General features: G+C 41.3%; 1 protein-coding gene across 9 annotated transcripts in view; it reads left to right on the forward strand.

The window, feature by feature from the left end:
• Window positions 1-19367, forward strand: part of GLIS1 (GLIS family zinc finger 1) — a 267233-nt gene that overhangs the window by 158890 nt on the left and 88976 nt on the right. The window lies entirely within an intron of this gene.

The raw sequence follows: 19367 nt of genomic DNA on the forward strand, positions 1-19367 counted from the left end.
TGCCAGTGGGGGAGAAACATAATGGCAGCCTTTCCACTGAAGACACACCAGGACTATGCAGAGATAGTGCTGCTGTTGGCATTAGCCTCACCAGAGGCAACAGGGATGGGCAGAAAGTGCCTTTCCTCTGTGGGTACGTCTACGCTACCCGCCAGATTGGCGGGTAGTGTTCAATCTATCAGGGATGGATTTATCGCGTCTAGTGTAGACGCAATAAAATCGATCCCCAATCGCTCTGCCGTCGACTCCGGAGTTCTACCGCGGCGAGAGGTAGAAGCGGAGTCAATGGAGGAGCGGCAGTGGTCGACTCGCCACCGTCCTCACGGCCAGGTAAATCGACCTAAGATACACAGACTTCATCTACGCTATTCAGCTGAATAGCTGAAGTTGCGTATCTTAGGCTTTGGCTACACTTGCATTTCAAAGCGCTGCCGCGGCAGCGCTGCCGCGGCAGCGCTTTGAAGCGCTAAGTGTAGTCAAAGCACCAGCGCTGGGAGAGTTTTCTCCCAGCGCTGTCCGTACTCCACCTCCCTGTGGGGAATAACGGACAGCGCTGGGAGCGCGGCTCCCAGCGCTGGGGCTTTGACTATACTGGCGCTTTGTAGCGCCGCAATTTGCAGCGCTGCAGAGGGTGTGTTTTCACACCCTGCTGCAGCGCTGCAAATTTGTAAGTGTAGCCAAGCCCTCAGGTTGACAAACCCCCACCCCCCCCCAGTGTAGACCTAGCCACAGGAGTGATTTGTCTCTCTTCCAGGCAAATGTCTCCTGACATTTCCCTGAGGCAGTGTGTCTATGCTCCAGCCCCAAAGAAGGTCTGTGCCTCAAAGGAACAACTGAGCACCCAAGCCTACTGGAGTTTTTGAACATGGAATTTATATTCTGCATTCATAAATATATTTTTGTTTAAAGATTTCAACTGACTAACGAGAATGACCTTTGATGTAAGAAATACCAGCATGCCGTGCAGATGACTGACAAAATAACACACAGGAACACTGACATGTAGGCAAATGTTGTATGCTCCTGTCACAATTCTGTATCTTCTGCCATCCCACTCAATTACATGGGTGACAATCACTTTGACTAAAAATCAAATCTAAAGCAAATGTAATTTATATGAAGGAGGAAGGCAAAACTTTTGTTTATTCCCCTGTATAGTGCTGGGTTTGGTCAGACTCAAAATATCAGATCTAGGATCCACATGTTGCCAGTTTTATCATATAAAATGTACCCACGGAAGCCACAATTTGGAAAAATAACTAGTGCTTTTAGGTGTCTCAATTTTTGGGTGTCCCTTATGGTGTCTCAAGATGAGGCCTAGATTTTCAAAAAATGCTGAGCACCTGCCCTGTGAATATCAGGACTTTCGACCAAAACGAATAATAAGCTTTCCTTTCTTAAGAGTGGCTTCTGTAATACAATTTGTCCTTCATGCCTCTTGTGCCTGTCTACACTTTTTAATCCCAGCAAGCACTAGTATAGCTCTCCCTTCTTGTTTCAAAGGCACGAGGCATAAGAGCTTAGATATTATCATTTTGTGTCAAGTATTTTTATTTATTTATTTGCAACTTCATCTTTTTTTAATAATGTTTTCCTTTTTATTTGTATATCACAAACTAAATGATTGGATCATGTTGATTCCAGTATGGTCAGAAAAAATTCTCAAAGATCTGACGTAACACCATCTCTGGTTTTACATACATATAATTTACAATTTAGTAAGCATGTGTATGCAAAATAATGCTTTAAAGCAGTAAACTTGCTCAGTGTTTTGTTTTTGGCACTGATAATATTCCCCAACTACTGGCCAATGTGAAAGTCACATCCTTATTATGATACTTTTCTGATTGCCATTCCCCTCAGTGTCACTTCTCAAGTAAGGGTCTCTTCCATCTTTCTTAATATTTGAAAATGAAGTAACATATGTATGCAGTTAGCCCTTTATGCATTCTATCTCTGCTGTGGAAAGCTTGAGCTATAGACAAGGTATGAGGGATCAGCAGTGTTTACACTTGAACACCAAATACTTCAATTAGTACAAGTTACTCGGTCTGCCGGAATAGAACTCTTTAATTTTAATAGCCTTATAATTTGAAACAAGGTTTAGTGCTCCGATTGGAACAGAAGCGTGTTTTAAATGTCGTTTATACCATTTCAAACTTAAACATAAATCTAATTTAGCTTTTAAGGGGATTTTATGGTTTTCTTGGCATTATGCATTTTTTCTTTCTGCATTATGCAGGATGCATTCTGTAGAAATCAAACCAAAATAAACCTGAGAAGATTTGATTCCTTTTCTAATGATTTTTATTATTGCATCCCAGCTATGGACAAGAGTTTGCATTGGTAGAGGAGGATACAACATTCTATTCAGGCTCAGCCTGTTGATTTACGCTGCTGTCATTATAAAAGTCATAATGATCCACAATAACTAGTAACAGGCATGGTAAGGAAAAGCTTTGTAATACAATGCCTTAGCCCTTAGTGAAAAGGGGCATTGTTGGTGGTCCAATCCTAATTCTTAAATGTGTTAGATGATTCTCAGAGAGGAGGGTACTAACTCTTTTATTATCAGAGAATAGGCTGATATCAGGTGAACATCTTCCTTATCAGTTACGTGTGTGGTGTTTGTTATCAAAAGGAAATGGATTAGAAACAGTAGCTGTTATTTTTCAAACAAAGGAGACCCTAGACTATGAAGGAATAGTTTGTTGTGCACATTTCTTGCCACAAATACCACAAAGTGCTATAGGCATAAGGATAACATTTAAGATCAGGGAGAGTATATGCAGCAATATATACCAGTGCAGATGGATACTGCTAGAGCAAATCAGAGGTGTATGCTAAACACATCAGCTGCTTTTTGTGAATATATGCTGAAGCCAGCAACGTTATTCCATGTGTATGGCTAGTTCAAAAAAAAAAAAAAAAGCTAGCTAGTGCCATCCAACTTCACTTCAACCATTCAAAAATATGGTGTTATTCTAATGCAATTACATTGGCAACCATTTGGAAATGGAACTCTTGTTCAGTGTCGTTCGAGATCTCATATTCTGGGTATTCCTTTGATATGAAATCACAGTGGTTGTCATTAAAGAGTCAGCATCTGCCAACAGTTACCACATAGTGGTAGGTGAGGTTTAACAGTTTTCCCTTTACTTAAATATAGAAAACAACTGTGGTAACTGTGTGGTATCTGCTGGCAAATATCGACTTTCTAATGCTGCCCAATGTAAGTGGTCACTGTTTGATCAACATTAACAAGAAACTGATTTTTTTTAAATTTTAGGATAATCTGTTCGCCTCCAGAATAACAACTGTAGCCTACTTAATTTTCATCCTCACACGCCATATTTATTAAATGAATTTGCCGCCTAGATTAGGGGTGAGCAAACTATGGCGCGTGGGAGCCGTTTTAAGCCGGCCTGTGACCAGCACCACGCAGCTTGGCCCTGCTCCAGCCGGGGGTGCAGGGTCTGGGGCCACACCATGCGGCTCCCGGAAGCCGTGGCATGGCCCCGCTCTGGCTCCTACGTACTCCAATGGGAGCTGCAGGGGCGGTGCCTGCGGATGGGGCAGCGTGCAGAGCCGCCTGGCGGTGCCTCCACATAGGAGCCGGAGAAGGGACTGCTTTCGGGAGCTGCTTGAGGTAAGCGCCACTCAGAGCCTGCATCCCCTGAGCCTCTCCCCACACCCCTGCCCCAGTTCTGATCCCTGTTCTGCTCTCCAAATCCCTCAATCCCAGCCCAGAGCACCCTCCTACACCCCAAACTCCACATCCCCAACCCCACCCCAGAGCCCGCACTCCCCAGCTGGAATCTGCAACCTTTCTGCACCCCTGCCCCAGCCCTGATCCCCCTCCCATCCTCCAAATACCTCGGTCCCAGCCCAGAGCACCTTCCTACACCCCAAACTCCTCATCCCCAGCCCCACCCAGAGCCTGCACCCTGCCCTGGACCCCAACCCCAATTTCATGAGCATTCATTGCTTGCCATACAATTTCTATTCCCCAATGTGGCCCTTGGACCAAAAAGTTTGCCTTGGTCTAGATCTACATCCTTTACATATTCCATCAATTTCAGTCTTGTGTATAACATCCATTAATGTTAACTAGCGTCAAATATATATTGAGAGGAGAATGTATTTTAGTTCAAGGCTTTTAGATATAAACAAATTTAAATAGTGTAATGTAAATCTTAAAATTAATTATTTAAAAATCATTGCTAGAGTGCACTGTACCAGATTTAGAAAAGTGACCTCTAGTCTTTCACCTGGAGATCTGTGTCTACTTTTTTCAGGGCTAAGAGTTTGCCTGTGTTAAAAAAAAAAAAATAGGATTTGTGCATGCAAACTTGACATGAGAGCAGAAAATGAGTTGCACTTGCTAGACTTCCAGATGTACAAATGATATTTGCAAGAACAAATCTGAGTTCTTTGACACACAAATTTAGAATAAAAAATATCCATTCAAACAGAAGAGCAGAGGCCAAATTGAAGCATCTTTGAAATTTTGTCCCTGTGATCCAAATTCCATTCTCGGTTCCAATGATAGAAGCCTGTGGAACTCACTGCAGTTGCATTGCTGCTACTGAGAGAGAATGTGGCCCATTATGCCAATTCTACATTCTGTAATTGATTATATGGAGCAAAAGACACATACGGCATTAAGTTGTTTTAGCAACTAATATTTGACAATTTAAAAGGGTCCCTTTTTAGGATGAGTTTTATGGAAAGTTGTTTCCATTAAAGTGACATCCAATTAAAACGTGTCATATAACCCACATCATAGTTCAGTGCAGATTTTCTGTTTTAACTGACATATGGCCTTATTTATTAAACTAAAAATCATCATGTTTTGATATGTTCACATAATTTATGTGGAGAGACACAAGGGAATGCTTTTACTGTCTAAGCTATTATTTTCTGTGATTCATTAAATCGCTTTTAACCCATGGGCACAGGCGACCTCCCCCAACCCCCGCCGTTCTCTGCACTGGACAAAAGGAGCTGATGTCAAATATAGGAAGAGATGGAGAATAGGAATCTCATGCCATAAGTACAGTCAGTATTTTGAAGAGTGGATCCATTTTGATTCATTTAAATAAACAACCTTTAAATAAATTCCAGAACCGGTAATGAAGGCAACCTGCATATTCACCAGGGATGAAATCCTGGCCTCATGCTGTCAGTGGGAGTTTTGCTATTGACTTTGACTAAACAAGGATTTCACCCCAGGGATCCAATCTTGTTCCCCCTGAAGTCAGTGGGTGCAGGACCCGGCCACAAATGTGCATACAATTGCAGGGGCATGTTCTGAGTGTACTTTCGAAATGGGCTTTATCTTAGAGGGTTTGCTCCTGCTATCACAACTAGCTGATCTTTGATGCTAAGGATACTTCAGGCTAACAATACTCTTTTATGGCTGCTCCATCAGCCTTACCATTTCTTGTAAATACCAGCTTTTAGGTAAGGGTTTGAATCCAGGACCTTTGTGAATAATGAATAATAACACTGCAGATTATCAACCCAGACAGTGGAGTCTGCTGAGAAGCAGAATTTCCTGCAAGGTGGGAACTCTGTATTAAAAGTTGCAGTATGTTGCTTCTTTTTTTGCATCAAAACCTTTGCAGAGTCTGGCATTACTCCACACTCCAGTTCATTTCCCACTCCTCATAATTCTCCACTGTTTTCCTCTTGCAAAATATTTCTTAGGATAGAGCAGCTCCTTTCCCACAGGTTTGTTTAGTGCTTGCATGGGATGTGACACCAAATGCAATATTCTGTGATGTGAATGTAATGCATTTGAGAAACCTGGCATCTGTTTTGGGATATTCCTTGTGCATAGCTTTCTACATACCTCTTGCAAAATATATGCAATCATATTAAAGATCACTTTCCAGATTCACAACATGACATTTGTACTGTCTGTAAGTTATCCAAAACCTCCAGAGTAAATAAATTATTTTCAAACTTCAGATGCGCTGCATTAATAAATATTTAAGAATGAACTGCTTCTTCACCAGAGACCTTTTTATATAAATAGCTTGTAGGCACGTAGATCCCAATTCAGCAAACCACTTAAACACATGCTTAAATCACACTGAAGTCAATGGGATTTAAGCACAGGGTCAAAGTTCAGTATGTCTTTAAATGCTTTCCAAAATAGTGATAGACTTAAGCACATGCGTAAGTGCTTTCCTGAACTCGGGCCTGAGAGAGTTGTTTTGTCTTGTAAGTAACTGTTAGCCCTCTGTGCTCTGGGTCCAGGTGCTGCAGTGCAGCTGTAACATGCTAATAGAAAGAAGGGAAACAGTGTCCCAGATCAAAGGGGTGGCTGAACACCCTCCAATCACCATTTGAGTTGACTGTACTCTTTAATAGCTAATTCAGGAAGGTTAGACTCCCTGGGTGAAATTTACCCCATTACAGAGGGTAATCTGTCAAGAGGGGATTAAATGGCATATACAGCCTTGTATGAGAGTCTTTCCCTGGGGTGCATTTCACCCTATGAGTACGTGCCTGCCTGGCTTCAGACTACTGGGCCAAGGAGCCCTTGCTTGACTGTGTGTGGCCTCCATAGCCTCTGAGCTCTGTATTTCAGCTGGACATTTCTTCTTGTGATTCTTCATGTGCTTCCCAATCCCCAACCAGCTTTAAAGGAACCATACACACTGAAGCTCTGGCCTTGCCCCATGTCTGACTCAGTAGGTAAACTTCAAACCTGTGTCATTAAAATATGTTCAAAATTCTTCACAACACGTTATTGCCATTAAAAAAAAAAAAATCAAACTCTGACTGCAGTGGCCACGACTGGATAAACACACAAATATTTCTGATGTAGAGTAACCCCAATGGGAGAATACACTTCTGCACAGCCTGAAGTGAATGACAGTGTTAATATTTTAAAGTTAACCTATTGATAAGAATAATAAATACTGAATCACATTATTCAGTCGCCATAAATCAGACACATCTAAGGTATCAGCATGCTTAATTCAAGATGTATGCAGCACAGACTGCAGGTTTGACATTGGTGCTCACATTCTGTAACAGGGCCTGATTCCAGTCTGACACTGGTGCAGATCAGCAGGACCTGCATAAAACAGAATCTGACAACAACTTGGAGCCAATTGGTTTAAAGCATGGGTTTGCAAAGCACTATTTTAAAAGTACTTACAGAGACATATTCAAACCTCTGGGCCCATTTTTTTAAGTACCAATATTGGAGAAAAGTGAAGAAAAAAGGACCCATTGGCGAGCAAAGGGCAAAATTCACCTTGGGCTGAGAATCAATTAAAGAAGTATGGGCTGGATGAATGGACTATAAGGTGGCTAGATCATCGGGCTCAACAGGTAGTGATCAATGGTTCCATGTCTAGTTGGCAGCCAGTATCAAGCAGAGTGCCCCAAGGGTTGGTCCTGGGGCCAGTTTTGTTCAATATCTTCTTTAATGATCTGGAGGATGGCGTGGACTGCACTCTCAGCAAGTTTGCAGATGACACTAAACTGGGAGGAGTGGTAGATATGCTGGAGGGTAGGGATAGGATACCGAGGGACCTAGACAAATTAGAGGGTTGGGTCAAAATAAATCTGATGAGGTTCAACAAGGACAAGTGCAGAGTCCTGCACTTAGGACGGAAGAATCCCATGCACTGCTACAGACCAGGGACCGAGTGGCTAGGCAGCAGTTCTGCAGAAAAGGACCTAAGGTTTACAGTGGATGAGAAGCTGGATATGAGTCAACAGTGTGCCCTTGTTGCCAAGAAGATTAACAGCATTTTGGGCAGTATAAGTAGGAGCATTGCCAGCAGATCGAGGGACGTGATCATTCCCCTCTATTCGGTATTGGTGAGGCCTCATCTGGAGTACTGTGTCCAGTTTTGGGCCCCACACTACAAGAAGGATGTGGAAAAATTGGAAAGAGTCCAGGGAAGGGCAACAAAAATTATTAGGGGGCTGGAACACATGACTTACGAGGAGAGGCTGAGGGAACTAGGATTAGTCAGTCTGCAAAAGAGAAGAATGAGGGGGGATATGATAGCTGCTTTCAACTACCTGAAAGGGGGTTCCAAAGAGGATGGCTCTAGACTGTTCTCAGTGGTAGCATATGACAGAACAAGGAGTAATGGCCTCAGGTTGCAGTGGGGGAGGTTTAGGTTGCATATTAGGAAAAACTTTTTCACTAGGAGAGTGGTGAAGCACTGGAATGGGTTACCTAGGGAGGTGGTGGAATCTCCTTCCTTAGAGGTTTTAAGGTCAGGCTTGACAAAGCCTTGGTTGGGATGATTTAGCTGTGGTTGGTCCTGCTTTGAGCAGGAGGTTGGACTAGATGACCTCCTGAGGTCCCTTCCAACCCTGATGTTCTATGATTCTATGGTCAGCATTTATGCGGTGCACAGCCATGTGAACAGCAGTGACTATCACCCAGCATAAGTTTTTGGATCTTTTTGTGGTTGCTATGGCCATTTTGAAAATATTCAAGACAAAAAGCACAAGATGTCATATGGGCATCAATGCAACAGTATATATAGCAGATTGTATTTACATTTGGACTCTTCTGGACATGTATTTCAGGCACACCTAAGCATTCAAACATGAAGCAATGTCAGCAGATGGAGATTCAGTTGTTACCTCTATGCTATGTACCTGCCACTGGTGGTAACATAGTATTTTACGTGCAGATTTTGGGGGCAATAGCAGAACAGTGATTATGTGCTAGTGCAGTGGTATTATTCCCACATATTTCTAGTAAAAATCTAAACACTGGTCTAACAAGACATGGGTCAATTTCTGGCTTTCCTAATGAGCATTCATCTAAATTGATGAGTTGCACATGGGCTTGGGAGGGTAGAATTTAGCGCACACCATAAAAATTGGGACAATAGTATATTGATAGAATGTAAGTAAATCCTTTGCTCTACCACCAGTGAAATTATACTGCTATACTTGCGTGACAGTTTCAGAGCTCTGGCAAAATGAGTGGTAGTGTTCGATCATGCAGATTCAATAGGATGAGTTCATACCACATGCCAGTTTCTTAAACCAGTGAATATGGGCATGTGCATAGACAGGAGGACACTTGTTATTTACAGTCTGAAATTTAAATCTGCCATGTACAGCTTGCACAATTGACATCAATAGGAGTTTTGTCATTGACTTACGTGAGAGCTGAATAGGGACCTTAGTGTGGACAATAATGCTGACATCTATATATATAATATACATGGATATTGTGTCAAAATAAAGGAGGCAGACATTAGTTTTGGCCTATACAATTGCCATGCTGAATATGGCCAGTGATCCATCCAGTATGGTAACCTGGCTTTGGCAGTTTCTTAATTTTTCAGCGGGAGAATAAAACCTAGCTAGTTGTGGTGCATTGTGGGAGAAACACCTTCCTCCTTTTTCTCTCTAATGGTTTCTAGAGTCATCATTCTTGATACAAATTCAAAAAAAGAAAATGCCTATCCACTTGCCAGAATCCTTTAACAATTCTGAAAACTAATAAATTTATTAGTTACCATTTTAAGCCCAGTGGGACATAAACACATGATGATAATATTAATTTCTGAGAAATGTGAAAGTTCCAATCAAATGTGACAGTTGTTGGCAGACCCCCTTTTTCTAAAGTAATTTGCTGTACGATGTACAGTTGGATGGTAAACCTAGCCAGGTTACTGAGATCTGTGCATTCTGGTCTTGATTATTGTTACTGAGATTAAATAGGCCTATAGCCAGGATGTTGCAGCATAATAACCCATGAACAGAAGAGGAGGGAATGGAATGGTGATATTTATTGCTTTGATTAATAGAGTTAGCAGTTACTATATTCAACAGGGGCTCATTTTCCTTAAGTGGATGACCATTTAAAGAATGAAGCATATGAATGAAGACTGCCTGTCATTTTAGAACAAGAAAAAGCATTATGAGTCAATGGCTAAGCTTCTAGGTAGCTCTCACACCAAAGCAACAAGCTGTAAAGAAAGCTGTGAATATGCTTGGTCTCTGGTTTTGTATGTTGGCTGGTTGTAGGTTTGTTTGCAGGAAACTGTCTGCCTTGGGCTGAGGAGTTATTTTCCAAATTTTAAGAACACAGAAATATATTGTGTATATACTAGTCAGTTTCACTTTAACCCAAAGTCATTAAATCTGTATGGAAAGGAGTATTGCTTGCTAAGTCATCATCACCTTAGAAAGGCACTCAAGTTCCTTCAGTAGGAATAGTAAGGTAGGGAACCTGAGGTCTGTTTCTATTCTATAATTTGATTCCATAAGTTGGTAAGGCAACTCCCATCTTTTCTTGTGCTGTATATTTATGCCTGCCTACTGTAATTTTCACTCCATATGTCTGAAGAAGTGGGTAATAGCCCACAAAAGCTTATGCTCTAATAAATTTGTTAGTCTTTAAGGTGCCACAAGACTCCTGCTTGTTTTTGCTGAAACAGACTAACACGGCTATCCCTCTGAAGCTACAACGAACACACACAGAATCTTTAGAACAGTTTTATTTTACTCTGGTGTGGAAGTGATTGTCTGCTGGTGGGACTATAATATCTCACCTTGAGATCACCAAAAACAACCATGTGAATGAGAATCTAATAATTTATTTTAAAAGACTCTGAGCAGACTGTTCCACTTCGTTATGGAATCAGCGCTAATTATCAGTCCCCCCAGGAAATCCAGCACCAAAGAGACCCTGCTCTTAAGGGAACTGATCATTATGAAGCCTGCTGTTGTTTATCTGCTGTTTGACAAACAGGGGTTGCTTATTGACTTCACCTGATCCAGCACTGAAGAAAATCTTTTGACAGCTGAATTGGCCCGTGCAGCCAAAAAGAGAATGAGTGTGATTGTACTCACTGGCTGGGGAATTGCTCTAACCGCTGTACCTGGGGAACACTGTAAAGAAACACGTTTAAAAGATGCACAGCCAGGGGGATTGGGGAAGAGAGAAAGCAGATCCCCTTCTCCCCAACTTTGTCCATATTTGAGTTAAAAATGGTGCATTTGGGGTGCCTGCCGTGCAATAAAAATCCCATCCTACAGGACACTAGGGTCAAAATTTTAACACCTGGGTGCCTAAAGAGAGGCATCTTGATTTTTTCTGAGGTACCAAGCACTCATCACCTCAGCACCTTTAAAAACCAGGCCAATTCTTCAGGTGGCTAAATATGGACTTAGGTGAACAAGTTGGCCTGGATTTGGTTGAAATTAAAGATCCACTGCATGCCATATGAGAAGTGTTCAACGCAAACAGAATTGCTGGACGAAAACAAAAACAGAGAATGCAGTTATGTGACAGTTAAAAAAACATGACTTGAATTTCAGCTCAAGTTCAGATGTGCGGTTTGTGGGTGGCTGAGCACATTTCTAAATACAATCCTTCTTTCCAAATTCTACTCTCTATGGAAAGACTGTTTGCCAGGTACAGTAATTCTTTCCTCTGCTGCTGAGTTGAGAGCATCTCACACAGAGCCCTGAATGCCTTACTGGAGTAAGGCAGCTACAAACTTGCATCTGATTAAATTTGAACAATAGACTCCTTCCTCTGGTTTTCTATGTGCCAGTTCTATACTGAGAATTTCTAGAGGCTATGGAGAGCACATGCTGCACATTTGGCTTCAGTGAGATAAATTATTTCTAGAGATCAGTGATATCACTAGGTCTTTCAGGCATAGGCTATAATCAAGAGTCAGGATTATACGAAGGAGAAGAATATGATTCCTCTCCTATTTATTCTCCATGTCCTTATTTGTCCTCCTTTATTCTATCCCTTTCCTTTCTCTCTCTCTCTCTCCTTTTAAATTGCTTATAAATATTTTCATGAATATTAATTGCCTTTTTCCTACCCACCTTTCCACAGGCCTCTGGTTTGCTTTTGACTGACAATGCTGAATGAATTGTTCTTTGCTCAGAAGTCGCTCCTTCTGTTGGTCATTGTGAGACACTGTGTGTCAGCCTGAGGGAGGACACTTGCCCCTGTCTAGTACTTCAGTAAGCCATTTTGAGGCAGGCACTGCCATCTCATAGTGTCTCAGTTGCTCAAGAGGAACCTAAAAGAAAGAGTCACTCGTTTGCTATGACGCCCGTGTCTTAAAAAAGAGAATAGGAGGCTGCAGGGGAATGGGTGAATAGACTCTACAGAGAAATTCCTCAGCACCTTATCTGCTCAGCAGGGCAGTTTACTCTTTTCCATCTTTATGTCCCTCTCCACCCTGGAAATACAACTTTACTACATAGGGCTGTAGCTAGGACAGTCCAAGGAGGGTTTCCCTGGCCAGTGGAGACAGTGCACTGTGATTCAATTATGCTGCTGATTCATCATCCTGCAGTCTGGCCCCTGCAAATTCCAGCAGTTTTAGAACATCGATTGGTCCTGTCGTCACAGCAAGGCTGAATATTGTTTTAATCATGCTGGTGGGCTGAATTTTAACAGGAGCCCTGTGTCTCCCCCACCCAGCAGTTTTCACAGTGTAGATGAGAGCATAGACTACCTGGCAGCTGGAATGATTGTCTCTAACTAGGGCTGTCAAATGTTTAAAAAAATTAATTGTGATTAATTGTGTTAATAGAATATTTTGGATATTTTCAAATATAGTGATTTTCAATTACAACACAGAATACTAAGTGTACAGTGCTCACTTTATTTATGTTTATTACAAATATTTGCACTGTAAAACACAAAAGTAATAGTATTTTTCAATATACCTAATACAAGTACTCTAGTGCAATCTCTTTATCATGAAAATTGAACTTACAAATGTAGAATTATGTACAAAAAATAACTGCATTCAAAAATAAAACAATGTGAAACTTTAGAGCCTACGAGTCCACTTAGTCCTACTTCTTGTTCAGCCAGTCGTTCAGATAAGCAAGTTTGTTTACATTTGCAGGAGATAATGATGTCCGCTTCTTGTTTACAATATCACCTGAAAGTGAGAAGAGGAGTTTGCATGGCACTGTTGTAGCCGGCATCACAAGATATTTATGTGCCGGATGCACTAAAGATTCACATCCCTTCATGCTTCAACCATCATTCCAGATGACATGCGTCCATGCTTATAACAGGTTCTATTCAATAACCATCCAAAGCAATACAGACCAACGCATGTTCATTTTCATTATCTGAGTCAGATGCCACCAGCAGAAGGCTGATTTTCTTTTTTGGTGATTTGGGTTCTGTAGTTTCCTCATCAGAGTGTTGCTCTTTTAAGGCTTCTGAAAGCATGCTCCACACCTCATCCCTCTCAGATTTTGGAAGGCACTTCAGATTCTTAAACCTTGGGGCAAGTGCTGTAGCTATCTTTAGAAATCTCACATTGGTACCTTCTTTGCATTTTGTCAAATCTGCACTGAAAGTGTTCTTAAAAGAAACATGTGCTGGGTCATCATCATGCTATAACATGAAATATGTGGCAGAATGCGGGTAAAACAGAGTAGGAAACATACAATTCTCCCCCAAGCAGTTCAGTTACAAATTTAATTAATGCATTTTTTTAACGAGCATCATCAGCATGGAAGCATGTCCTCTGGAATGGTGGCCAAAGAATGAAGGGGTACACGAATGTTTAGCATATCTGGCACGTAAATACCTTGCAGTGCCGGCTACAAAAGTGCCATGTGAATGCCTGTTCTCAATTTCAGGTGACATTGTAAATAAGAAGCAGGCATCAGTATCTCCCGTAAATGTAAACATACTTGTTTGTCTTAGTGAATATCTGAACAAGAAGTAGGACTGAGTGGACTTATAGGCTGTAAAGTTTTACATTGTTTAGTTTTTGAGTACAGTTATGTAACAAAAATCCACATTTAAAAGTTTAACTTTCAGCATAAAGAGATTGAACTACAATACTTGTATGAGGTGAATTGAAAAATACTATTTCTTTTGTTTGCCATTTTTACAATGCAAATATTTGTAATAAAAAATAATATAAAGTGCGCACTCTCTATTTTGTATATTATGTTGTAATTGAAATCAATATATTTGAAAATGTAGAAAAACATCCAAAAATATTTAATAAATTTCAATTGGTATTCTATTATTTAACAGTGTGACTAAAACTGTGATTACTCACTATTAATTTTTTAATCACAATTCATTTTTTTAGTTAATTGGGTGAGTTAATTGCAATTAATTGACAGCCCTATCTCTAACACAGTGTGGTTAACGCAATGCTCAGGACAAAATCCCTGGCCACACCTGTCACAGATGCCATTCTAGGGCACTGCTAGCAACAGACAGGCATAAACTGGGTTGTAGCTAGCATGATTCTGCTCCCAGGTGGACAAGGTCTTATTGCCTAGTGTTTGCAGTTGTAACTTATCTATTGAAGGGATGGGAAAGGAATCTTCCTCCTTTTAGTGATTAGAATGGCCATAAAACAAGGCTTATCTTTAGCTGTACAGGAGGCCAAGCACTTTGTTTCAACTTCCATCCACATAGGATTTATTACATGAATTGCCATGCGTATCATCTTAGTTTAACCTAACATCTGACACCAGAGAAGGCACTCTGACTAGCTGAAAGCAGCAATCTGGTGGTCTCCGCCTAGTCCCTATTGAGCCTACATATGTGTCCACTTTCTGTGCCTACCGCGCTTTAAACGGCTGCTGAAAGCAGCTATACTAGTAGGTGGGCCTAAGGTGTTTTCATAGTTCTGCATATGAAAACTCAGCTATGCCATGCTGCGGAAGGGCAGGGAGTGCAGCACCCAACTGGAGGTGCGCCCGGACGGGGGCAGTTGTTACCCCAGTATAACACAGTGCTCCAGGGAGCTGAGCCCTGACAAAGCATACCTCAGTGACCACAGAAATCTTTTTTGTTTGTACAGCTCCCATCGCTGTCGTCTCTGCAGCCCCACCTCCCATTTTGGGTGTGCTGGAGGTGGTGGCTCTTTATGCTGTCTCCCCACAAGCACGTTCCTTTTGGAGCAGCCCTAAATGAGCTCTAACAATCAAGGCTTTGGAGCTGTGCTCCGGCTCTGCTCCAGCTCCAGGCAAAAACCTGCAGCTCCACTGCTCCGGAGCTGCTCCGGAGCTGCTCCGGGCTCCACTCCAAAGCCCTGCTAACAATGAATGCATTAGACAGCACTCTCAGTACTGCAGGCTGAGGAGCATATGAACACAGAAGTAGCCATTTTGTCAAGGCTCTTTTTCCCCTCCTTTCTGTTAGCCTGTTTTATAAGTTGGTCCCTGATCTGTGGACTCCAGCACCGCTCTTCATCTCCATGGCTGATAGCTCTGTTTCAAGCTTACTGTGGGCTGCAGCCCCTTCAAATTTATTCCCTGACTGACTGACACACAGTCTGCTGCCAGAGACAAACCTCTGCCTGGATCAAGCTCAATGACTGACTCACCTCCTGGAAGGAGGCAGCCCCAGGCCACTATCCTGGATAAAGGAAACCCTCAGAATTTACAAAGTTTCTGAGGACCAGCAGCTTGGAGACTCATTTGCACTGGATAGAATCCATGTAATATATGAGTGAAGGGTAGATTCCCTCTACTCAGACTGGCTGTTGAGACACTAAAATTACTAGATAGCTCGATCAGACTTACACCAGCTGAACCCTGAAGAGGAGGAGGAAGGAAACATGTTGAACAGATTATTAAGTTTGTCTGACAATGAGTACTTGCTGAACGGTATATCAAAAAGTGAATACAGTTTTTAAATCAGGAACACATGGCCTGTGCCTTGATGCTCTCCAGGTTGACATTTAAACAGCATCACCACTGCTGAGGGTTTTTTTTTTTTAAAAGCCCTACAGTCATTCTTGCTGCTAGAAAATATTGAGAAAAATCAAAGGGATTTTCAAAGATTTGTAATACACTGTTGTCTTCACAACAGATTTTTAAAAGAGATTTGAATTTCCTTTCAGTGGAGAGAGAATAAAAGACAGACGCGGTGCTTGGCATATCTGGTCGACCTGGGGTGCATTATGTGCAATAGGAGGGCACTGTCTTTCTTCCTCCTTTTCATGCCTTTTAACACATGTGGGTTTTCCCTTTGCCTATAGTTTTGACTGGAAGCTTTTCTTTAAGAAAAAGATGCTGAATCTCTTCTTTAAATATTAACATCCTCGCCAGGAGGAATGAGTCAAATTTCCTGTGTTGCAGTATTGAGGTGCAGGGCCTGGCTGTTGTGGTTGCATAGCCTGACTGGTTTGGTTTCAGAGGGCCTGATTCTACAAGATCCTTAGCATCTCTTGAGCACCTTCCACTCCCAAATACTCCAATGGGAATTTAGACATTTGGCGCCTCTCAGCAGGCACTCCAAGCCACACAGGATCAGACCCAGGATAGTTTGTGTGCTCCTACTCCTGTTGATGTTTGTCACCTTGATTCCCCACCTGGCAATGAGCTGTTACCCCTACCCCCAGCCACAGCTCTGGATGGAGGGGAGAGGAAAAGCGATTTAAACAATTGTTGAGAAATAATTTTTAAAATCGCCTTGCACCACGCTTCTGGATTCAGAATCTTAACAGCTTCATAAAAGCTTGTTAGTGGTGTTGTAAAACCCTAATACACAAGTTCATTCCACACAAGAACATGGCTGTAAGATTTCAGCTCAAGGTGCCAAAAAGCTAGCCCAGGCTGTTTAAAATGTGGTAAGCTGCAGCACACTACACACGCTAATACCAGCCTTCTGCTTTTTACCTGTTCTGTGTGGTGCTGTTCCACTGCCAGCCACTTACATAGCCCTCTAACCTGATTCACTTGAGGGGATGAGGCTGCCAAGCCAGATATTTACCTTGGGACCATAAGTTCTTATCCTGTAACATTTCATCAGTCACAGCTAAAGAAAAGATTTATGGACTTTGTAACCCTACAATTATTTAAGTAACTTGTTAGCCAAAAATAATGTAAAGACATACAGTGCTTGTTTAAAAAAAGTTTGTAATTAGGAGCCCATATTTTGGTCTGATTTACAATGTAAGCTTGGTATCCAATTAGCAATAATAGTGTTCTTTTAACTAAAACACATATCCTTCCAAAATTATGCAGACTTTCCAATTACCGTGCTATGATGAAATTATAGCTAGAGACTCATAAAGTTGTGCATAGTTTATAAATGCAATATATTCTTAACTAGCTTGCCATACAGTATACTACCAGGGTTCATATGTTCTCTGTGTTATAGAGGCTTGTTAAAAAGTATGTATAATATTATTGAAAAAAGTATGTCAAAGGATATTTATGTGCTTTCGACCATTATGATTTGCTGTTACTTGACTGTTCTTGGGGCCATTTCTGGTTAGATAAAAAACAATCAAGTGACTTAAAGTAACCTATCTAATTCTATAATCAGTTTAGAAACTTCTCTTCAATAAACCTTGCAAATTTAAAGCAAAGTTTAAACAAATTGGCCACTGTTTGAGTTTACTTGAATTTGTCATTTATTCTTATGATCTTCACTTTGTTTTGCAAAAACATTATTTTTTTAAAGTAATACTCTATATAAAGCTGTTCATTGTAATGCACCACTGGCTATAAATTAGTCTCAATACTATATAAAGACTTGCCTCCAAGGCCTCCTGTTGCTCTCCTAACTCCTGTCCGCTTCACTGGGAGCAGGATCGGGCCTATAATCCAAAGAGGGGAGATTTAAAAGTACATTCATGTTAAAATCAACAAGAACAAAACAAAAATCTTCAATAGAAAGGTAGGTCAACCTTTCATTGCTATCCACCTGGTGTGATAAACCTCAGAGCTGCTTCATACTCAGCTCCTAATAACTCCCTTCTGGGCATAATGCTCCAACAGTTTTGCAGATTGATTCTTGTACCCAAAACGGTGCCTGTTACAGACTAAGGGCCATTCAGTACTTCAGAAGTGTTAGTAACACTTAATAAGATGACTAAGTAGACTTTGCTGCTGAGCTCAGCCTTCTGGGACAGGGGCTTTGAAAAGTATTTATTACTATTTATTCCTTCTCAAAGTTTGCTAAGGAGTATTGGCTGCAGCGTGAAACTCCATTCTGCTGGCAGAAAGCAGTCAAGTGAAACACAGGACTGATAATACAGAATAACAGTGAAGCCTGGGCCAGTCCTGAAGAATTTGAGCACTGTTAATTAGAAGTATAGAGTTTCTTAGCATTATCTGTTCTTATTTATCAGAGAATTATTTACTTTAGACCATAAAAACACCCTTTTATTCCAAAAGTTCCTGAAAATTCAAACAACTCTGGCCCATCACTACTTTACATAGTAATTAGGCTGTAATCAAAAGTGACAAAAGACAGGACAATTCCAAGTGTCTTCTAATCATCCCTTCACTCACACCAAAGAGACAGAGGAGCATGAGTTAAAATTGGAGGGTCAAATTCATTCCTGATCTAACTCCAGTGAACCAGAGATAAAGCCAGCCTGGCATGTTGTTGAATCCCTCCAGACAGCTGTGGGCTTGTGGCCTAACCATACTCTTTCCTTTTTTTCTTTTTTTTTTTTATTCAAAAGTACAAGTCATATTTAATTGTGTATGCAGTGTAATTTTGTAGCTGTGTCAGTCCCAGGATATTAGCGAGACAAGATGAGTGAGGTAATATCTTTTACTGGACCAATTCCTATTGGTGAGAGAGCCACCCAGAGCTCTTCTTCTGGTCTGCCTTAACCAGAGCTCTGTGTGGCTCAAAGGTTTGTCTTTCTCACCAGCAGATGCTGGTCCAGTAAAAGATATTACCTCACTCACCTTGTCTCTCTCATATTTAATTTTGGAAAGGTTTGGGACATACATTACCATCTACTCATGAGACAGGGCCTGTCCTGGATCCTCAGATGAATACATGCAAAGAAGGCCTTGTACAGTGTATTTAGGTAAGATTAATTGTAAATTGTTAAAGATGGAAGTCAATCTTATAGTACCAGCTTTGCCTCTGACGTGCTATGTAGCCTTGGGCAAATCATTTAACCACTCTATGTCTCTGTTTATTCATCTGTAAAATGGGAATAGTGCTTACTGTTATCTCAGTGGTATCAAGAAGCTCAATTAACTGATGTTTGTAAAACACTGAGACACTTGGATGAAAGGTGCTATACAAATAAGGAGATTCCTTTTTATGCTTTCTGTAACTTCTTGACATATCACAGTGTCACCTTAACTGGCAGCTTCTATTCTAATTTGTAGTCTGATGATGAGCCGTAGGCGATACCAAATTTGTGCACTTTTGCATCAGTGCCATCATCTCAGAAGCAAGGCAGCCCCAACCTAAAGCATGAGGTCCTGCACAGTCCTCTTGAGAGATTGGGCCATGTAGCTGTGGCTGAAGGGTACAATTTAGCACAAGGTGAATTAAAATCAGCTGTTTCTCAATCGTGTAAAGTACCATTCTGGCGTGACGAACATAGCCCCAAACCCTATTAATGTTGGGTGTG

This window comes from Mauremys reevesii, linkage group 8, assembly GCF_016161935.1.
Source record: "Mauremys reevesii isolate NIE-2019 linkage group 8, ASM1616193v1, whole genome shotgun sequence".
Lineage (NCBI taxonomy): Eukaryota > Metazoa > Chordata > Testudines > Geoemydidae > Mauremys > Mauremys reevesii.